Source organism: Helianthus annuus, chromosome 14 (genome assembly GCF_002127325.2).
Source record: "Helianthus annuus cultivar XRQ/B chromosome 14, HanXRQr2.0-SUNRISE, whole genome shotgun sequence".
Classification (NCBI taxonomy): domain Eukaryota; kingdom Viridiplantae; phylum Streptophyta; class Magnoliopsida; order Asterales; family Asteraceae; genus Helianthus; species Helianthus annuus.
The window spans coordinates 110,952,208-110,975,589 of NC_035446.2; positions in this window are offsets into that span (position 1 = coordinate 110,952,208).

The window sequence follows — 23,382 nt, forward strand, 5'->3', positions numbered from 1 at the left end:
TTCTCTTATCCTGTTACAGCTCAAATCCCCATAAACCTAGCACCAATGATTCCAGACCCACTAATCCACACACGACCATTAGGCCAAATGGAAGAATGGTGGACCAATGACTGGCAATTCCAAAATATAGTCAATAGTCCTTATAGTTTCCTTCCTCAATTCGATCCAGAACCAATCCCCAATCCTCCCATGAGTAATGAAAACCTAGCCGAACTTCGTCAGTTCGGTGAAGAACTGATAGGTACAGGTAATAGGATCAGGGAAATGGGGGAACAACTATCTTGGAAGTACGATGAGAGGGAGTATCGTTATTAGAACTGTCAGTCAACCAACGAAATAGTGAAGTCAGGAAAGCATATTGTCTAATAGTATACTTAGTAAACTAAAACTCTGTAAAATGGGCAATAAAACCTTGTAAAATACGGTGTGTATGGATGCATATACAATATACAAAAACAAAATGAAAGTCGAGAAATCGACAATTTTGGTTATACTTGTATGTTTTGATAATTTATGTGTTCACCTGTGCTAATGTTGTTGCCAATAAATTAGACACTAATAATTCCTACTAATTAGCAGATGGAAAACGCTAATAGTGAACCAATTAATGAAGTAAACCAATCTGAGCAAAACCAGGAAGATCAATATATAACTAGACAAGATATTGAGCACTTTATCGCTCAAGGGATAGCCAATGCTATTCCAGAAATTGTGGCTGCTGTTCAAAAACCTGCTGAACAATTAATTCCTAGTAAACATACTCCGGAAGATAACGGCAGTAACAACATAAATGGAGGCGGCAATCATGATCCGCAACAGGCCCCACTCCCAAAAAGAATGAAAGTTGCAACGCCTGGTTGCACTTACAAAGAGTTTCTTGCTTGCAAACCCACTGAATTTGCAGGTAACGAAGGGGCAACTGCAACACTGCGATGGTTAGAGAAAACCGAAGCAGTAATTGCAATAAGTAAATGTGCTGAAGAAGATCAAGTCATGTATGCATCAAATTTGTTCAAAGAAGGGGCGCTAGAATGGTGGAACACGATCCTACAGGCAAAAGGAAGAAGGATAGCCTATGCCATGGGTTGGGAAGAATTTAAGAGTCTTGTAGAAAGAAAATTCTGTCCCGAATATGAGAAAGACCAAATGGCAAACAAATTCCTAAGTCACCACATGACAGGTGTAGATTGTCGGGGTTATACTTCGACATTCTTTGAATACGCGAGAGTAGTGCCAACACTGGCTTCGCCAGAATCGGTACTTATTTCCCGTTATATTTGGGGTTTAATTAGTGAGATCTGTAACATCGTTAAAGCTGCGAGACCTCGTACTATTGACGATGCTGTGGAATTAGCTAATACCCTAACAGATGAACTGGTGCGCACAAGAGAAGAAGATCGCAGGAAGGAATTAGCTCAAAAGATTACCCAGGGATTTCGTGCGGGTAATACCAAGAAAAGAGGAACAGGGCAATCCTCATCACCTCCTTTCTGCAGAAATTGCAAAAAGAAACATTATGGACAATGCAATATAATTTGCAATTTTTGCAAGACAAGATGACACCGTGAAGAAGACTGCAGGAGGAAAACAAGAATTTGCTATAACTGCAGAGAAAGGGGACATTTCCAATCTGAATGTCCTAAGTTAGCTAAACCAGCAGACAATAAAGCTAAAACGGCTGAAGGAGCAACCAAGAAGAATGTACGAGCATTCCAGCTAACCACTCAAGAAGCCGAACTTATTCCAGACGTGATAGCTGGTACGTTCCTAGTTCATGACGTGTTTGCAAAAGTATTATTTGACTCAGGTGCAAACCAAAGTTTTATTAATACTTCATTTTGCCAAGCTCTTAAGCTACCCTTAACCACTCTTAGGCAGATTTTTACGGTTGAAACGGCAGAAGGAAATTCTGTGAACATAGATAAAGTTTTGCAAGAAGGAAAAATAGAACTATTAGGCCATAAGTTTTCTGCAAATCTGTTACCAATGAATTTAGCTGGATTCGATGTGGTACTAGGAATGGATTGGTTAATAGCCAACCATGCTCGAATCCTATGTGATAAGAATGCCGTAGAAATTCAAACCCCCACAGGAGAAGTAATTTTGATTACTGGAGATAAACCTCGAAAGCCATTGAAATTCATATCAGTAATGAAATTGGCTAGTTATTCGAGAAAACAGGAAATGGTGTATATGATTTCCGTAATCATTAACACTAAAGATAAGGAACTTCAGGACATCCCCGTAGTCTCAGAATACCCAGATGTTTTTCCAGAAGAATTACCTGGATTACCACCTGATAGAGAAGTAGAGTTTAGAATTCATTTAATTCCAGGTACTGCACCAATAGCTAAAGCACCTTATAGATTAGCACCTACTGAAATGCTAGAATTGAAAAAGCAGTTAGATGAATTACTAAGCAAAGGATTCATACAACCTAGTTCATCCCCTTGGGGAGCACCAGTGTTGTTTATGAAAAAGAAAGATGAATCGATAAGAATGTGTATCGATTATAGAGAATTGAATAAGGTTACCATTAAGAATCGATACCCATTACCTAGGATTGATGATCTTTTTGATCAACTTCAAGGAGCTAGGTATTTCTCAAAGATAGATTTAAGATCCGGATATCACCAGTTGAAAGTACAAGAAGAAGACATACCTAAAACTGTTTTCAGAACTAGGTATGGTCATTATGAGTTTACAGTCATGCCCTTTGGATTAACAAATGCCCCAGCAGCATTTATGGACATGATGAATCGAATCTGTAAACCATACTTGGATAAATTTGTGATCGTTTTCATCGACGATATACTTATTTACTCCAAAAGTCAAAAAGAGCATTGTGAGCATTTGCATGTACTCTTAGCTTTATTAAGGAAAGAAAGGCTCTATGCCAAATTCTCGAAGTGTGAATTTTGGCTGCAAGAAGTACAATTCTTAGGTCATGTGGTAAATCACGAAGGTATCCATGTAGATCCTGCTAAAATAGAAGCAATCACGAAATGGAATGTTCCACAGACAGCAATGGAAATAAGAAGTTTCCTAGGCTTAGCTGGATACTACAGACGATTTATCAAAGACTTCTCTAAGATAGCCGTACCCTTAACTAAGTTAACCTGTAAAGCCACCAAGTTTGAATGGGGACCTAGACAAGAAGAAGCTTTTAAAATTTTAAAGCACCGATTGACAAATGCACCAATTTTAGCCTTATCCGAGGGAACAGAAGATTTTGAAGTATATTGTGATGCTTCAAAATTAGGATACGGATGTGTCTTGATGCAACGCAGGAAGGTAATTGCGTATGCTTCTAGACAATTGAAAAAGCACGAAGAGAATTATACGACTCATGATTTGGAATTAGGAGCCATAATTTTTGCCCTTAAGATCTGGAGACATTATCTGTATGGAAGTAAGTTTACTATTTATACAGATCATAAAAGTTTAAGATACATATTTAGGCAAAAAGAATTAAATATGAGACAAAGAAGATGGATGGAAATCCTGAGCGATTACGACTGTGATATCCAATATCACGAAGGAAAGGCGAATGTAGTCGCTGATGCCTTAAGTCGTAAGTTCCATGAGAAGCAGAAACGAGTCCGTGCTCTTAGATTAAATCTACAAGTAGATTTAATGGAACAAATCAAGGAAGTTCAGGAAACAGCAATTAAGGATAATGCTGAAGGAATGAAAGGTTATATGAAAGAACTAGAACAAGGAGATGATAGAATTTGGAGATTCCATAAGAAACGAGTTTGGGTACCTAAACAGGGAGAATTAAGAAATAAGATTCTAGAAGAAGCCCATAAATCTAGGTATACCATGCACCCAGGAAATAATAAGATGTACCAAGATGTAAGAAACAATTTCTGGTGGATAGGAATGAAAAAGGATATAGCTGAATACGTATCTAAGTGTCTAACCTGTTCACAAGTTAAGGCCCAACATCAAAAACCTTCAGGTCTACTACAACAGTTAGAAATGCCAGTATGGAAATGGGAACTCATAACAATGGACTTTGTTACTAAGTTACCCAAAACCAGAAAAGGTAATGATGCGATTTGGGTGATTGTGGACCGATTAACCAAATCAGCTCATTTCCTACCAATGAAAGAAACCTTTAGCATGGAAAGGTTAGCATAGTTGTACGTAGACGAAGTGGTATCCCTACATGGAGTTCCGCTCTCCATTATATCGGACAGAGATAGTCGTTTTACTTCTCATTTCTGGACAAGTTTTCAGAAAGCAATGGGAACTCGACTAAATCTAAGTACAGCATATCATCCACAAACAGACGGACAGAGTGAAAGAACGATACAAACTCTAGAAGACATGCTCCGAGCATGTGTAATAGATTTTGGTGGAAACTGGGATAGTCACCTACCTTTAATTGAATTCTCCTATAATAATAGTTATCATTCGAGCATCGAAACTGCTCCATTCGAAGCACTGTACGGACGCAAGTGCAGAACCTCAGTTTGTTGGGCAGGGATAGGAGAAAGTCAATTATCAGGTCCTGAGATTGTACAAGAAACTACTGACAAAATAACTCAGATCAAGGAAAGACTGAAAACAGCTCGAGATCGTCAGAAAAGCTATGCAGACAATCGTCGCAAGCCTTTAGAATTTCAAGTCGGTGATAAAGTACTTTTAAAAGTTTCTCCTTGGAAAGGAGTAGTACGATTCGGTAAGAAAGGAAAGCTGAGTCCCAGATACGTAGGACCATTTCCAATAAGTCAACGAATAGGACCAGTTGCTTATCGTTTACAACTACCAGAAGAATTATCTGGAGTACATGATGTATTTCATGTATCCAATCTCAAGAAATGTCTATCAGATGAGTCCCTGGTAGTACCTCTTCAAGATGTAGAGGTGAACGAAAAGTTGAAGTTTATAGAGAAACCACTACAGATCGAAGATAGAAAAGTCAAGTTTCTCAAACACAAACGACTGGTGTTGGTCAAAGTCAAATGGAATTCAAGGAGAGGACCAGAATACACTTGGGAGCTAGAATCAGAAATGAAGCGCAAATATCCTCATTGATTCCAATAAATCTTGAGGACAAGATTTTTCTTAAGGTGGGGAGGATGTAACAACTGTCACGAAAATCAATAATTAGGATGATAATTAGGTAATAAGAAAACCCTAATTGAAACACCCAAGTGATTCCGCATAAACCCTAAAATTTTCACAACAATCGAATCAGGATCAGGGCCCCTAAAACTCGAGGGGGGTAAAACCTAGCTAGTAATTATCTTAAAATTCTTGCTGGAGAAGTAAAATTCGTTTATTTGTCAACTCATCTAAGCTACTGGACACGAAACAAACCTAGGCTAGTAAATAGACCCGTCGCGCCACGCGACGGGTACACCTGTCTCTCTCGCGTGGCGCGAGGGAGTGCATTTTTCAGCTATAAATAGGGGGCAGTGGCACTTGAAGTTTGCTGTTAATTCGACGTCCAAACTCAATTTCTACGTTGAGTTATCACTGAAACAGTACACACCACACACTAAACTCAAAGTGCTGCCGCAATCAGGGTAATAACTCGGTCGCTATTACGATTCAACGTCCGATCGATTATAACTATCCAACGATTGTCCGAGTGCTGCTCAAATTGAGCTTGTACTTTGATTATTCATCGTGATTTCGACTTGAATATTTGAGTGCTGTTCGAATTCGGACTATGCTCTGTTATTCGTTGTGAATCCGATTGAATTATTAAGTATTGCACTTAATAATCTTTGTGAGGGTTTAATCTCGTGAATTGACGTAACTGCGGTATTAGTTACTAACCCGTTTGTGTGTGCATTGTGTTAAATTAGGTTTAATCGAGGCTAATCAGTAGGCTTATATTTTGCTCGTTAAATCTGCAATGTGAGTCATTCCTCTTTTATAAACTCTTTTCTCACAGTTTGTGAGTCATTCTCTTTTTATCAACTGTTTTACAAAACTCCAAGTTATTTTCAAAGTTATAATTACAGGGATTAAGTCTTTGTAATCACCATATTACAGCCGGTATGTGGGGTTTTGTATACATTACTTGTTTCCCGTCACACTTGGACAAACGGGTGGCCAAGGGGTGATCTGACCACAGTCACAAACACCATTGGACAAATGGGCTAGCCAAAGGATGGTCGAGTGACAAATACTGTGGGTAGTTGGATTGATATCAGAAACATTGTAATCGCTCTTAATACTGTAATTTGTAACTAACGGGTCGTTTTAGAAAACTGAATGATTCACTCAGTACTTCCCCGCTGACAAAACCTTTTTCAAACATGTTTCAGGTGATCTGTGTGATCCAGGGAAAGTGCAGTAAAGCACTACAAGCTCAGAGAAGTGGCTCATTGTGAATAAATAAAATAAACATGATTTGGAAAATAAAGATTTCTTTGTGAAATCAACTTATTGTAAATTATAGGATTTTATTCCTAAACCTTTGTGTAATATATTAAACGAGCATTTTCGGTGAAAAGATCCTGAATTAAAAAGACTTCCGCTGTCGCCTAAAACAGATACCGCAGGTTTCCTGCCTCGCGGCTCTGGAACCGGGTCAACCCGGGGCCGAGGGTCGTGACACTTTTAGATTAGTGCTTGTATAGAGTCGTAAGTCAAGCGGATTAAACACCCGTTTAGACTTACGAACTAGACCCGTTTGGTCGATCTTTAGGATCCGACCAAACACATTAGGTGACCATAGTTGTATAGGGAATAACCTTCCGAGGTTATACCTTATGGTCACTTCGTTTAGTTAGTCATATGATAGGTAGTTTATATGCCTTAGGAAAATTACCAAAATACCCTTTTTATGCATAATTTATGTTTAAGCATATGTAACCCAAACTTTTGTCACTTAACTGATTATGCAACATAACTAAACATTTTTAGGCATATAATACTTGTCATAGGACTAGTTAGGCGGTCCGAACGCGTTTTACGCGAACGACGCATTAAAGTAGCGCAAGCTACCTAAACGGGTCGTAATGGGTCGTAAGCACTTAGGTTAGGTTTCCTTTTAGTATATAGGCCTTGTTAAACCATATCATATGAGTTCCCACACTCATTTGGTTTACGATACCTCATCCTATCCGATCTTCCGATTTAGGTCCGGTTTATTTATGTAGTTACCTATATTAGGTGCCGTTTGATTCCGTGCTCCCTCTAGCTTGCTTGGTAGTTGTTCAAGACTTCTAAGCACTCTCAAATGAGTACATAGTCCCCTCTTTTACTGTTTTCAAACTGTTTTGGGGTGAAGCATGTGTACCTATCTGTTATTTTCATGTTTTCAAAAGTATAATTGATTATACATATTTGTACTTATCTTTTTACAAACTGAATGATTATTTATGATTTAAACTCTAATTTTTCAAAGATTATAAAATAAATGTTTGGAATAGTACTTATTCTGTTCACCAGGCCGGTTGTTAGTATGATATAGCGCTATAGGATTTGACACCCCATTCGTGTTGTCATGGAATGTCTAAAACCAATTTATTTTTCTCCATCCAAATAGGGATTGCCTTTGTGGTATTCCTATAGTCTCAAAGATGTGTTTTGATGCACTAGGTCTGAATGAATTCTTCAATCACATTATTTTTGTTTATTTAGTTATACTCCCAAAAGTATAGTTTGATATGCTCTCATATGTGATATTGTACAAAACCAACATATATTTTGTTAATCATTAAAACATAGTTTAATATGTTATTTTCAAAACCAAAGCATAGTTAATATGTTATTTTCAATCCAAAACATAGTTTAATATGTTATTTATAAATCCAAAGTATACTTTTAATGTACTACTGAAAATTATTTTTTAACAACTAAAGTATATTTAATATACTATTTGTTTAACAATTGGGTTTTGGTTAGTGTTTAGATAACGGGACGGGTGTAATGTGATGAAAACTTGGTAGATACGCCGCTGGTACTTCTTATATATAAGTGTTTTCATCACATTACATACCGTGGCGTTATTTAGTACACTTGGGTAAACGATTTTGAAACTGAAATATATTTTAATATATTACTTATTCGACTTTCTTAAAATCAAAGTATATTTTTGCATATACTATAAACCTTTTTATCAAAATATTGTTTTTCAAACAATATATTTTATACAAACTCATTTTACTTAATTATTTAATTACCTATGTATTATTTTTTTATATCATCTGATTTCTTATAAATTTTAGTATGATTTATAAAAGAAAACCTTTTTCAAGGATCATGACTACTTTTCTTAAACATTTTTCCTTAAACTTATAAGTCATGAATCCTAACTCAATAAAACCTATGTATCTCACATGCATTTTTATGCTGACGTACCTATTTTTACACATGTTTCAGGTGCTGCTTTGTGATGATTGTTGATACATGCTACACTTAGGATGGACTCGTGCCTTAGCGACTTTAAAACTTGAAAGATAATATTTGTGTTTATCTGATTTGTAATAGAACAGAGATTTCAATGATTCAATAAAACAAAATTATTTTATCCATGGTTGTGAAACAATGATTCTGTTACAACACTCCCCGAAGTTTCCGCCACGTATTGTTGTTTTACATGGTCGGGGTGTGACAGGTGGGTTATCCACAAAGATGATAGAGGGAGGAGCAGTGCCAGTGGTGTTCAGTAAATGGGCCTTGATTGCCTTGATATCTGCCTAGGTGTCTTTAAACCTTGCTTCCATGAGATTTCTGATCTTTTGAACTTGTATCTCATGTTGCTAATCAGCTAACTCTCTTTGATGGTGTAGTAGAGGTTGAAACAAACTCCACAGCTCATCTGGAGTAGGAGCAGATGATGGAGCAGCTGTTGGAGCTGGTGCAACAGTGGGTGGTACCTTTTGTACTTTCAACAACTGTTGCAGCATGTCTTTGATTTCTGCAACAGATGTATCCAGTTTGTCAACTCTATCCGTCAATTCTCGGTACATTAAACCATCACCCAACTTAATGGGATCATCTGATTTCCCACATTCAGTGGTTGTAACAGTGGTTGACTCAGGGAATGTATTCCAAAAGTCATCCACTGATGCCATTTTTTCTTGGAACTGGGGACTTCTTCCTTCAGTTGGGGTGACCACTTTTAGTGAACCAGTAAAAACTGGATACACCATGGTTCCAAAAGAAGAAATTGCCTTCAAGGAAGTTTGATTGATGGAACTACTGTCCAAGTGAAAACCAGTGGGTTTAGCACTTGTAGTAGCTGCTTCACTTGAACTACCACCAAGAGTTACATGTAACTCAAGGGGTGTAACCTCCTCAGGTGTTGTTGGTGGGTTAGCAATGATTGAAACACCAGACCCAGTCACTTGTTGAGGTATATTCTCATTTACAGGTGAGTGAGAAGGACTAGTTTGTGTCTGGTTCAAATCAAGAGCATCCAACAAAAGCTTTGTTTGTGGGGGAATTGTGGCAGTAAGTATGGGTGTAGAAAGCGAATTTGCCCCGGGCAGTGGGCTGTGGATGATGGAAGCAAGTGATTCCAGAGCATCATATTGTGGTGTCCCTATTCTTACAACCTGTTTTTTGAGAAGAAGCAGGAGGAGTTTGAGGCATGGGTTGAGATCTTTCTACCATCTGCTGTGAGGAAGTAGCAGCACTGGTTTCTGGTGACTTTTGTGTTGTCACTGGCAGTTGCTCTGGGATCTCATCTTCCAGAGTTGCCTTTGTTTTAGGTTTGGGGGCTTTTGTGTTTTCTTTTGTCTTGGTTTTCTGGTGGTTTTAGGTGTGGGTTTCACAGCAGTTGTTTTGCTGCTGTGATCACCTAGAGCAGTGGGCTCAGTAGCAGGTTCCTGAGGAGCAGTGGTAGCTGCTAAATTCTGCTCAGGAGCCGCTGCTTTTGTTTTAGAAGGTTTTGATAATCTTGTAAAAGTTTCAGCTATTAAACTGTTTATTTGAAAAGGTTCACCTTGGATGATCACATGAGCATCATCCTTTCCAAATTTCTTTTGAAAATAAAAGCTCAAGAACATTGGAAACAATAAAAATGATTTTTTATCAACATTTTTGACCAAGTCATCAAAGATCTCCTGGGAGTAGTTAAAATTTTTCTTTATGTAAAATAGCATAACCCATGTATTGGATCTTCAATGGTATTTCATTAAAAGCAGTTGTTTATTTTGAAACACACATCAAGAGGGTATGGAATAAAAATCTTGGTGCAGGAGGAAAACTACCTTTTTGTAAGGTGTCCCTTTTCATTTCTTCAGCATACCCCCTCTCAATAAAATCAGTTTGATACTCGATTTTAGGAAAAGAAGTTTTACCTTGCAGATCATCGAGTTCAAATACCTCTGAAATGGATTTTGGTGTAATTTGAACTGGTTTACCCATTATTGAGGAATTGATGGCTATGACTGTCTCACCTTGAGATTCAAGTGTGGCATTCTTCCAAAATTCTCTCTGGGTTTTTAGGTAAATCGGAGCATCAACAGTTAACAAAGTTTTGTACTTTTAAGACGAAAGAGCATCAATGACTGAATCGAAGGTTTTGGTGTGAGTGGGTTTTGTGAGTAGACCCAAGTAATTGTGAGGAGCTTTGTATTGAATTTCTATGGCTTTTTGAGTGGATTTCTCAGATGATGAAGACGGTGATTTTGCCATTTTGAGGAAGAAGAATGATGAATGATTTGAGAGAAATGGATGATAACTGCTTTGAGAAAGGAATTTTTGAATTCGATTCGACAGTAAAAACCCTGTTTGGGGGGTTTTGATCAGGGTTTTATAGGGGGGAAAAGTGAATGATGACGTGGCAGCGGTTACAAAAGATCTGACCGCTATGTACTGTCCATGTGCCAACCCCTGATGAATAATGGAAGACAGGTGTTTTTAGGAAACCACTGATGGAACAATATCAGTGGTTGCAACGGTTATAATGGAAGCAATGGGTGATTTTAACTATCAGTGGATAGCCTATCAGTGGATGGAAACACTGATTTTGAACAACAGTGATTACCAAGGAAATGAGAGAACATGGGTTGACTTTCAGCAGTGGACAACTTTTAGTAGAACAGATGTTTGAACAAAACAATGGTTATGGTAGACTTTTAAGGATTTAATGAAAATTCATTTTTAGCTATTTTTAAGGATGTATTTTTATTTTCGGAAAACATTTTAATGCTTTTATTCATAGAAAAATAGGATTTTGCCTGTTATTCCATGTTCAGCATGCCAATCCTAGAGATCAAGCTTTCAAAGGTGGACGTGTCTAATGCTTTGGTTAGCACATCTGCCAGCTGATCTTTAATTGGAACATGGTGTAGAGAAATCAAACCTTTTTCATAGCAATCCCTCACAAAGTGATGGCTGATATCAATGTGCTTGGTGGTTGAATGTGATACTAGATTTTTGATGATATTTTCTGTTGCCTGACTGTCCAACATGAGAGGTGTCTTTAGGGCAGTGATACCAAAATCCAGCAATTGATTTTGAAGCCAAAGCAGTTGGGCTGTACAGGTTGCAGCAGCTATATACTCTGCCTCAACCAATGTTGTAGAAGGCGCTAGGCGCTAGTCGGGCGGTGAGGTACCGCCTAGGGATTAATCGGGATTAATCGGAATGGGATTTTTATATGTATTTTTTCAAAATTATATATAGATACCTAATAATATAAAAATAATACTTCAAAATTCACATAAATACTTCAAGTTTCAGATAGTATGGTTCGATTTTGACCGATTTTGACCAATTTTGACCGCCTAGGACCGATTTTGACCGATTAATATAGTCCGATTATTCCGATTTTTGACCGCCTAGGTACCGCCTAGGACCGACTTTGACCATGGCCGATTAATTGACCGACTAGCTCAAAATTAGGCAGTAAGTGGCCGCCTAGCGCCTAGGCGCCGATTAATCGGCCGCCTAGGCCGATTTCTGCAACACTGGCCTCAGCAGTGGATGTGGAAACAGCTGCTTGCTTTTTGCTTTGCCAAGACACTAAGCAAGTGCCTAGGAATTGGCACCCTCCTGAAGTGGACTTCCTTGTTTTGTCACATCCAGCAAAGTCACTATCTGAGAAACCTGAAAGCTTGATATTTCCATCAGCTAGATACTAGATACCAAGTGTGGGAGCACCTTTTAGGTATCTGAATATCCTTTTTACAGCAATAAGGTTTGACTTTCTAGGGGCTGATTGGGATCTTGCACAAACACATGTTGCAAACATGATGTCTGGCCTAGATGCAGTGAGGTACAATAAAGACCCAATCATGCTTCTATATAAAGTTTGATCAACCAAATCATCATTTTCATCAGACATGACTATTTTATTTGTTGCAATGGGTGTACTGCATGGTTCACAATCATCCATCTCAAATTTCTTTAAAAGTTCTTTGGCATATTTGCCTTGATGGATGAAAGTGCCAATTTGTAATTGCCTTACTTGGAGACCAAGAAAGCACTGGAGTTCACCCATTGCACTCATCTCAAACTCAACTGTCATGAGTTGCCTAAACTCTTCACACATTTTATTACATGTGCTTCCAAAAATGATGCCATCCACATAAATATGGATAATCATCAAGTCTTTCCCTCTCCATTTTAAAAACAATGTTTTATCTATTTTACCTCTTGTGAAACCAATGGAAAGTAGAAAGGTGGAAAGAGTTTCATATCAGGCTCTTGGTGCTTGTTTCAGGCCATACAAAGCTTTATTTAGCCTGTAGACATGATTTGGACTAAATGGATCCTCAAAGCTTGGAGGTTGACAAACATAAACCTCTTCTTGAATCTTACCATAGAGGAATGCACATTTGATATCCATTTGATACACCTTGACGTTGTGGTTGACAGCAAAGGCCAGGAATAGTCTTATAGCTTCTAATCTTGCTACAGGGGCAAATGTTTCATCATAGTCAATGCCCTCTTCCTGTCTGAACCCTTGAACCACAAGTCTAGCTTTATTCTTGACAACAATACCCCTTTCATCAATTTGATTTTTTGAAGACCCACTTTCTGCCAATAGGACTCACACCCTCTGGCAATGGTACGAGCTCCCATACTTGTTGTCTTCTAAACTGTTGGAGCTCCTCTTGCATGGCTTCTACCCAGCTATTGTCTTTTAGTGCCTCTTGGTACTTGACTGGCTGATGGAGAGATAGGAAACCAGCAAAAAGACAGATGTTTTGGGATTGACTTCTTGTGAGCACCCCTTCACTGATGTTGCCAATGATTTAGTCAGGTGTATGAGACTTCAAGAAGATCAGATCTCCTTTGTGTGGAACAATGGCATTTAATGGTGAGGGCTGCAGATGTTAATCATCTGAGCTAACCACTGTTGGTGACTTTGATGATCCAGCAGTGGCTTCAAATGGAGGTGGAATAGGAGGTAATGGTGTGGACACATGTTAACTTTGATCCACTGTTTGAGGACTTTTATCAACAGTGTTTGATGATGTGGAAGCAGGGGTTAATGGGCTACTTTGGTTAATAACTGTTGAGGTAGTAGTGGTTGAGCTTTAACAGATGTTTTGAACATCTGCTGCTCTACCATTTGATGCAGACTTTTGTTGTGGAATGATGATTTCATATCCATAGTCTGATGGAGAATTTTCTGATGGACCTGCATTGTTAGTCTTGACAGCAACACTTTCAAATGTGAATTTATCCAGATCAAATAATTCTGCAGGGTTTGCTGGGATTTTCATTGATGAAAGTTCATTGAACTTTACATTCAAAGTCTCTTCCACTGTCTTAGTCCTTGTGTTAAACACTTTGTAGGCCTTAGCAGTGGTTGAGTATCCCAGATGATAACCACAATCAATTTTAGCTGCAAACTTTGAGATATAATCTTTTAAGTTTAAAATGAAACATGGGCAGCCAAAAACTTTGAAATATGAAATCAATGGCTTTATTTTATACAGCAGTTCATGCGCAGCCTTTTGATGTCTAGGGTTGATTAAAACTCTGTTCTGGACATAGCAAGCAATGTTTACTGCCTCTGCCCAGAAAGTTAATGGCAAACCTGAATCAGCAAGCATGGTTCTGGCAGCCTCAATCAAAGTCCTATTCTTTCTCTCAATAACCCCATTTTGCTCTGGTGTTCTTGGAATGTTGTACTGCCTTACAATTCCTTTTGACACATAGAAATCATCTAACTCCTTATTTCTGAACTCTGTGCCATTGTCACTCCTAAAGATTTTTACTGGGAGATCAAACTGCTTTTCAACCTGTGTAACAAAGTCTTGCAGAATGCCTGCAGTCTCATCTTTGGAATGTAAAAAGTAAGTCCATGTAAACCTAGAAAAGTCATCAACAGTAACCAAACAATATCTTTTCTTCCTAAGACTCATGACTTTAACTGGGCCAAACAGATCCATGTGAAGTATTTGCAAGCACTTGGTTGTTTTGGACTCTTCAATTGATTTGTATGAGCTTTTATGTTGTTTTCCTTTTAAGCAGGAAACACAATGCTCAGGACAGGTGAACAGTTTTTGAGGTAAGCCTCTTACTAACCCCTGTTTGGATATAGAAGTGATTATCTTGAGATTTGTGTGCCCCAATCTTTTGTGCCATAATTCTGTCTCTTTGTTAGAGGCAGCTGAGAATAGGGATGGACTTTTTTTCCCAAATACCCGTACTCGTACCGATACCGTACCTGTACCTGTACCCGTACCGATTTTAGGTATTTGGTACATGTATCGGTACCCAGTTTTATTGATTTTGGTATTCGGTACTTTCGGTATTGGTACGGGTACGGGTACGGGTAAAAACGGGTACTGGTACCGAATTCTATGTATACCTTTAAAAGTTTTTTGTATTATGTTTTATTTCATATTATGTTATTTATAGTGTACTCGTATTGATTTTACCTATATGGTACCTGTATCGTATTGGTACTCGTACCAATTTTACCAATTTGGTACTCGTACTATATTGGTACCCATGTCAATTTTACCTATTTAGTACTCGTACAAGTGCTCAAAAAGTAAATAAAAACAAAATGGTACCAAGCGGGTACTGTACCGAAAATACCTGTACCAGTACCCGTACCGTACCTATATATTTGGTACGGTATTTGGTACCTAGTTTTGTTCAAATTCGGTACTGGTATTTTCGGTACTGGTACGGGTATAGGTACGGGTACTGTACCAATCCCATCCCTAGCTGAGAACAGACAGGCATCAGTCCTGGGGCTCTCTTTTGACATATCAACTACATAAACATTGCCACTCCTTTGAGCAACAAGTTGGGTTTTTCCATTTTTTATTATTTCTTCAATCTTTTTAACCATTCCTGGTCCAACAATCCTACAACAATCCTTTGTGAAGAATGAGCCATAACCCTTATCACTCATTTGTGAGACACTCAGGAGGTTGAATTTTAGATTGTCTATTAGATTGACATTTTCAAACTTAACATTACCAGATTGAACTGTACCAGACCCCAGAACCTTCCCTTTACTATTATTGCCAAAGGATATATCACCCCTCCATGAGTTTTGAAATCTTTGAGTAGGGCTTTACATCCTGTCATGTGCCTGGAGCCTCCACTATCTATATACCAAAGACTATCTAAGCATGCAGAAGCTCCCTGCACATGTAGTAAAAGGTTAGTTCATTAGGGTCTCCAAAGCCAATAAGGCTTTGGATGGGGTCTCAACAGTGTCTGTGTTAAGTTCAGGTGGATGGACAGTGGTTAGCTCAGGGGTTTGAACATTTTTGGAATGTTTTTCTCTAACCACTGTTGGGGGTTTTGCCCAATGATCTACTGGTAACCAAAAGGATGATTGTTCACTCTTGGTTTAGAAGGCTTTTTGTAAACCTCATAAACATGTGGGATCCTTTGGTATGGTGGTTGACCTTTACCTCTTCGGTATTGGTTAGCAGGGGGTGCATCAGTCACCTGAACATCTCTTTTGACAGAGGTTTGGTTCAGCTGTTTTGTAACGGCTATTTGAACTGGCACAAACAGTGGTTGATTCTTGGTGAATTTGATAGATGAATTTGATGAACTCAAGGATGTTTTTGCAGTGTACTCATTCTTTTTTACATCAAAGGATTTGAGATACACACATTCCTGAGTTTTGTGGTTTGATTTACCACAGATGGTGCAGCTCTCAGCAGGTACAATAACACTTGTTTTGTTGATATCATATGCTTTTAGATGAAAACAGTCTTTTGTTAGATGATTCTTCTTTTCACAGAAATCACAAAACGTGTTTTTAACCTTTTCTCTTCTTTTCTTCTTCTCAGACTCCTTAGCAACAGAGTTTTGAACCACTGTTGGGATGTCTTTGAGAGGAATGACCTTAGCTTTAGGAGCTTTTACACCATCAGTGGTTGTGAAGTCCATTGGTTTGAAATTTTCAAGGATGTCACACTCATCAGACCATGTGGGTTTAAATTGGTATTTCTCAATTTCCTCAAAGGTTGAGGACCCCACAGATCTTTCCAGAGTGATCTTGTTACCAAGTTTGTCAGTTATTTTAACCTCTTGGCCATCCTTGTTTGTGGGAATGATTTCAACAGTGGATTGAACATAATCATTTAAAGCGTTGTTTTCAATTTCATCATGTTTTCTAAAACCAATACCAAATTTTACATTGCTTTTGATATGTTTTTCAAGCATGACCTCATAACCTTTGCAAGATTCCACCCATTTTTCACAAGTGATTTGGGTAGATTCCAACTCTTTTTTGCAAACTTGATATTTTTCTATCATTGTTTGGAGTTGGTTCTTGGTTATGCTTTGCACCTCTTTTAAACTGCAGATTTCTTTATCTTTTTCAGCCAATTTGTTTTTAAGTTCTTTTAAAGACTTCTCAAATTTGACTTCATCATTCAATACTCTATCCCTAAGGTTTTCATTCACCTCTTTAATGTTAGCAAATGCTATGATGCATTTGTCTGAACACAGTTTTTCAAGAACCTGAGATGATACCTTAGCTGCAGCCATCATGGCACAGTCACAAGTATGCTCTTTTTCATCAGTCACATACTCTTCCTTCTCACCATGTTTCTTCTTTTCTTCTTCAGACCAGGGGTCAGACAGTGGTTCTATCAGGGGCTCTGAATTTTCTCCCAGTAGTATTTCACCAGCAACAACAGTAACCACTGCTTCAGCAACTTCATCCACTGTTTCAGCACTTAGCTGTCCTTTTTCAGCATCCGGCTCTTATGGTATTGACTCTAATGCCATAAAACAAAATTCATCATTAGAAGCATCATTAGTAGCATAGAGTGCAAAGTTTTCATCACCTAGCTCATCAGGTAAGTTGCTCCAGTCAACAAAGCCTTGGGTGAAAAAGCTTTGCTGATCTGGTTGAACCACTGCTGGTGGTGCAGCTTGTTGTGATGCAACTGGTTGCACTTGAACCTGAGGTACATGAGCTTGAACATACTGAATTTGAGGGACAGTGGTTTGAACATAATGCACAGGAACAGGGTTTGCATAATGAGCAGTGTTTACATGGGCAGCAGGGGTATAATAGGAATAGTGCACAGTGCTTTGGTTTTGTGGTCTAGGGTTTGAGCTGGGATGAGTAATAATTGGACCAGTGGTTTGACTCCTGCATTCCCTAGCAAAATGACCTAGCCTATTACACTTATAGCACTTGATCTTTGACTTATCCAACCCCACTTTTAAATTCCCATGTAACCCTGGGAATTTTCTCCCTGTCCTTTTATAGAATTTGCTTGTTCTTACACTAAGCAAAGCCAATTGATGCAGAATGTCCATTTCTTCAAGATCAGTTGGATCAAAGTGTTGTAAGTCATTGAGTTCAAAGCACAGATTATCAGAGTTATGGCATTCTCCATTTGCTATGAAAGCAAAGTTGGATGAGTGAGGATCAGAGTTGAAACTACCACCAGCAGTTATGTCAATAAAATGATCATAACTCTCATCCTTACTACTGCCAGACTCTTCTTGACCCAGAAGAGCTGTGTTGCCAAATGAATAATCATCTGCAACTTTTCCAGACTCTTGCAACTTCTTTTTCTGGTTTAACTCCCTTTCATAGGTCAGGAGTCTACCATGAAGTTGGGTCAGTGTCAGATCTTTGAACTCAACAGAGTTTCTAGTTACAAAAGCAATTGTATCCCATTTTTCAGGTAGTGATCTAAGAAACCTGCTATTTTGTGTAGATTTAGCAAATTCAACTTTAATAAGTCTTAGCTCACTAATGAGACAACTGAATCGCTCAAACTGTTGCGTTAATGTTTCACCCTTAATGTGACAAAAGGTTTCATACTGCTGATTCAGAATTTCCCTGTTATTTTCAATTACTTCTTCAGTCCCCCCAAATTGTTCCTTAAGTGCATCCCATAATTCCTTGGCACTGTTACAGTGTAACAGCCCAGCATAAATTTCATTGGGTAGTGCAGATGCAATGATGCTAAATGCTTTGGCATCCAGTTCGAATTTTTGAAAATCAGTTTCAGTATAGTTTTCAGGTTTCTTAGGTTCGAACTTCTTTGAATCCTCAGCACTCGGCACCATTGGAACATGTGGTCCAAAGACAACCGATCTCCAACATCCGGTATTCTGTTGAGCAAGGATGTGACCCATCCTTCTTTCCCAGATGTTGTATTCATTTCGTTTCAACATGGGTGGTTTGAAAAGTGAACCGACGTTATTTTTATCATCTTGTGATTGTGACGTCATCCTGGTTGTTTTATAGGCACTGATTAATCAACTTTGATTGTGATTAAACCTTACTCTGTTTTTCAACAAAACGAACAACTATCAGTATCAACGATTATGAGCTGAACTATTTACATCAAAATGATTGTTAGATCTAATTTGACTGTCCGAGCTCTGATACCAATTGTTCGGATCTGAGTTTCTTTTTTATTGTGTTTTTGTTTAAGAATTAATGAAGATGAATAAGTAATTGCAGCGGAATTAAAATGGAAATAAACTTTGTACATAATCAAACAGGAGAAATGCTTTCAACACACATGTTTGAACATTGAACCGAATGATTAAATTTATTTCAATCACCAGTTACAACTTTGCATGTATGTAATACAAACTCCCCCTCAGCCTGAGCTCACAGTGAATTGTTCGTGCAGGAAGACAAGTGGTGAAAGAGCTAATAGAACAGTACAGGGTACTGTTCTATTTATAAGCACGAGCAAACCACTGAAGCATCTTGGTTGACGTCACCATGAAAGTGCCATCTAACCTCCTAACAACCTGAAACTACTGATCTAATACAAGCACTGTTTAGCTAACTACTGATTGCAATACATTACAAAAGGAAAGACTAAGCTACTGCTTTCTCCTTCCACTGTTGTGACTCCAACAGTACTTGGTTTCTTCAGCAGTGCTTGATCCATAACAGTAGATTGATCATCAGGGCTTTAGTCTTCACCAGTCTTTATACTTGATCAGTTGTTGTAAGGCAGCAGTTGTTGTAAAGGATCAGTGGATGAAGGTCATCAGTTCTTAGAACCACTTTCAAGGGGAGATAATGAAATACAAACATCTGCTTATTTTGGATCCAGTGCTCTGATCTGGTTTTGGCTTTAATCAACTATTCCTTTGGTAGGGTTCAATCCCAATAGGCTTCCTGATAATATTTCTTGATTATTTTCTTGAGTTCTTATGAAAACATACAATACACACGTGTTAGTAAGATAACCCAAATCACATTAGCCATACAACACGAGACAGAACCCCAACGAACTAAGTCAGGCAGAGCCTCGACATGCGTTACGGGGTCCTAAATCAATCGAGTAGGGTAACGAATTAGTGACTGGGATTAAAATACTTACAACGAGGCAGAGCTTCGGGTTTTAAGGGGGTCTTTGGCTATAATTTTTGCCTATAGAAGTTGAGAGAAAGAGAGAAGTTTTTGAACGAAAATGAACTGCTGATCGAAGGAGCTATTTATAGTTGTTTTATTGGTCCCTCGCGCCCCGCAACTAGGGCTGTTCAAAACCGGATATCCGAAAATTCGGATACCTGAATTCACTATCCGAATCCGTATCCGTATCCGTATCTGAAATTTCGGATATCCGTTCGGATAGTGAATCGGATATCCAAATTTCTAAAAGAAAACAATTTTTTAATTAAAAGTCTAATATAACCAGTTTTCCAACATACCAAACACAATACAAGATGTTCAAAAAAAGGCAAATAAACACACTTCATCGTAACATAATAACTAATAACGACATAATAATAAACGCAATTCATTGTTTCAAAATGAAGACATAATCTTCCGCGTTCGATAATCCATCTTCCAAATGTGGCTGTTCGTCAAGAATTAAACTGCTAGACCTGGTGTGTGGCTGTAATGAACAAAAACCAAGATTATAACAAACTAATATTAAAGAAATCGTGAAGAGCATTACAGAAAATAGGTTCAAATCGTTAAGAAACCAAGATTAAAGTAAGGATTAGAGACTAGATCGTGAAGAGCATTACATAAAATAGGTTCATACCTGATTATGTGCAGTGAATATCGCGAAACCAAACGTGTAAACTAAACCCTAGATCGACAGATTCATGGAGATTAGAGACTAGATCGACGAAGTTTATAAGGAAATAACATCAATGCAGTGTGGAATCAGGTCGATAAAGTGAGGATTGAGTTCGATTCAGTCATGGAGTGGGGTGGCGTCGTCTGACTCTATAGAGAAGAATGAGATCTAGGGTTTGGTTTACAAGGAAATAAGGAAAATGGGTATTTATATATAATAATTAAAAAAATAGTATATTTAGCATTTCGGATATCGGATATCCGAAATATCCGAAACTTTTCAGAATTAGTATCTAAATCCGAATCCGAAATTTCGGATATCCGAAAATTCTGATATTTCGGATTCGGAAATTCGGATATTTCGGGTTCGGATTTTTTTGCACACCCCTACCCGCAACGCCCACATGCCAAGCCTGTCGCGGCCTGCGACTCATCTCCTATCTAGGTTATCTTTGACTGGTCACTACATAGCTTTGACACGTTGCGTGACACGTGTCGCAAGGGGTGTCCGTTAAGTCTGATGTCGTCGCGCCCCGTGACTCTTTTTTGCTTCTTCTCTCGCGGCCCGTGAGCGAGTAATAAATATGATTTTGTTTGTTTTTAGTAAGAATTAAGTCATACGGGTCCGATTACCATATAGGGGTGTATTAGGCGCGTTTTCGAGGGTTGTTATAGATGGGCAAAAGGTCTCAAATGCTCTAGCCATGGAAACGAAAAAATAAAAAAGAAAAGCCACAAGAAACATGGTTAAGAAGAGGATCATCACATTTTTATATTTACTTTTGGTTGTATACTGAAAGTTGGGAGTGCAGCCGGGTGTTTTTTTCTTGGTGTTGTGAGATTGGTTATATTCGATTGCATTTTTGTTACGAAAACTTTACTGTTACCTTCCTATTACTTACAGCGCCTTCGTCTAGATTTTCAAGATTAATTGCCTAAAACAGGATTGACAAATTTAAATTAAGGCCACACATAAACCAATGAAGGATATGATAATATTAATGACATTTTCCCTACAAAATAACATTAACTCTATAACATTTTCGAACTTTGGTGAACAGTAGTTGCTGACACGAACTTACAATTTTGCCATTCTTTCTTCTTTCAGCTATAACTCTAAACAAATGATGAAAATTGTTAGCGGTGCTTCTTTACCCAACAAGCATAGATGCAGAGATCAGGCGGTAGACGATAACTGTACCAACTGTGTACTACTACAATCGCTAACGACGATGACGAGTTTGAGATCTGAACGGAATCTAAGGTGGCGCATTTGGGTCTTTTAGAGAGAGAAAGAAAAGTTAGGGATTTTTTTAGGGAGAGAGAAGAGAGAGAAGTTGAGAAGAAATGTTGGAACTTGGTGAATAATTATGTTGGCGGTAGCGGTGGTCAGGTGGTGGTTGGTAGACGTGAACGGACTGTTGTGGCTTTGGGTTCTTTAGAGAGAGAAAAGAATACTTGTTGTGGTGGAAGTGGTGTGACATCAATGGTCGTCGGGTGGCGGTGGTGAGGTGCAGCGATGAGAAACACATAGTGGAGAGAGGGTAGAGAAGAGGATAGTAAAATGCTTTTTCCACAATGAACCAAGGTCCTTCACCTTCATCATTTTTTACCAAAGTTGTACAGTTACACCATTCTATATTAGCTGGAAATTCCAATTTTAATAGTATACTTTGTTTCTAAAAACAAAATACTTCTTAATTCTTATAGCTTAGTTTTTTTTTCTTCGGTAGCTTTGCGAGGTAATATTCCGTATCAATGATAACTATATTTATGAACCACTAAATATATTTTTTTATTATTTTAATTAAGATAAGTTTAAATAATAGTAATTGTAAAGTTTTCCTCTTTTATCATGTAACTAAACAACAAATCGAACACATGTCGATATCTTTTAGCCTTATTATGACTATATTTTCTTTGGGTTTTCTCTTTCATTTGCCATAGCAAGTGCATCAACATGTGATACCAAACAAGTCTCCACTGCATTATCCGCCGCAACGAAATGTGATACCAAACAAGCCTTATTACAACGTACCGTGTGGTGTTTGTTTACATTAGCGTCACCGGTTCGAGTCCTTTCTGGCACTTTTTCTTCCTTCTTTTTTGTCCTTTTCCGCTTTATGTATATATTATAGTTATTATTGTGCAAAATTATTAAGAAAAACTTTTGCAATTCAGTTGATTGTATAAACATTCACATACAGGGAGTGTCTCGGGTTTGAAGCCCTTCATGGGAAAGAATAATTTTTATTACCTACTGCCAAATAAAAGTTTGAATAAATTGTTTCATTTATTTTTTTTTGTCTTTGTCTATTATTCTTAAAAATATTTTCGGTGATTTATTCATTCTTCTTTTTTTTCACTTTTATGTTGTTTTCTCTACTTCTAAATTTGTAATTTTTATAACTAAATCTTTTAAAACAAATACCTTTTTAACATACCTTCTTCTTCCTACAGTGTAGCGCATATTAAGGATGAGCATTTTGTACCGAGTATCGAATCGGTACCAAACTGTACCGGGTATATTCGGTACCGGTTCCCATTTCCCCCGTTTTTCGGTACCGGTACCACTTTTCCCCGTTTTTCGGTACCGAGCGGGTACCGTGCTCATCCCTAGCGTAGATTGAACCTTACTAGATGTAATGTATTTTTATGTGTGGATATTGTTTTTATAATGGCACGACCTTTTTTTGTTTTTTCTTTCGGTTGTTATACCGAGTTTCGGTACCATATTAATCCCGTTACAAAACGAAACGAATCGATAACATTTGAATTCTCCGCCGCGTAGCGCGGGGAATTTCACTAGTTGCACACAAAAATATGAATTTGCAACAAAAAGATGGATCTTTGAATCTTTCATAATCAAGTAAACCAAAATATGCAACAAAAGCTCACGGGATTAATTATTTAAAACATTAACAACACATAAACAAGGCGTT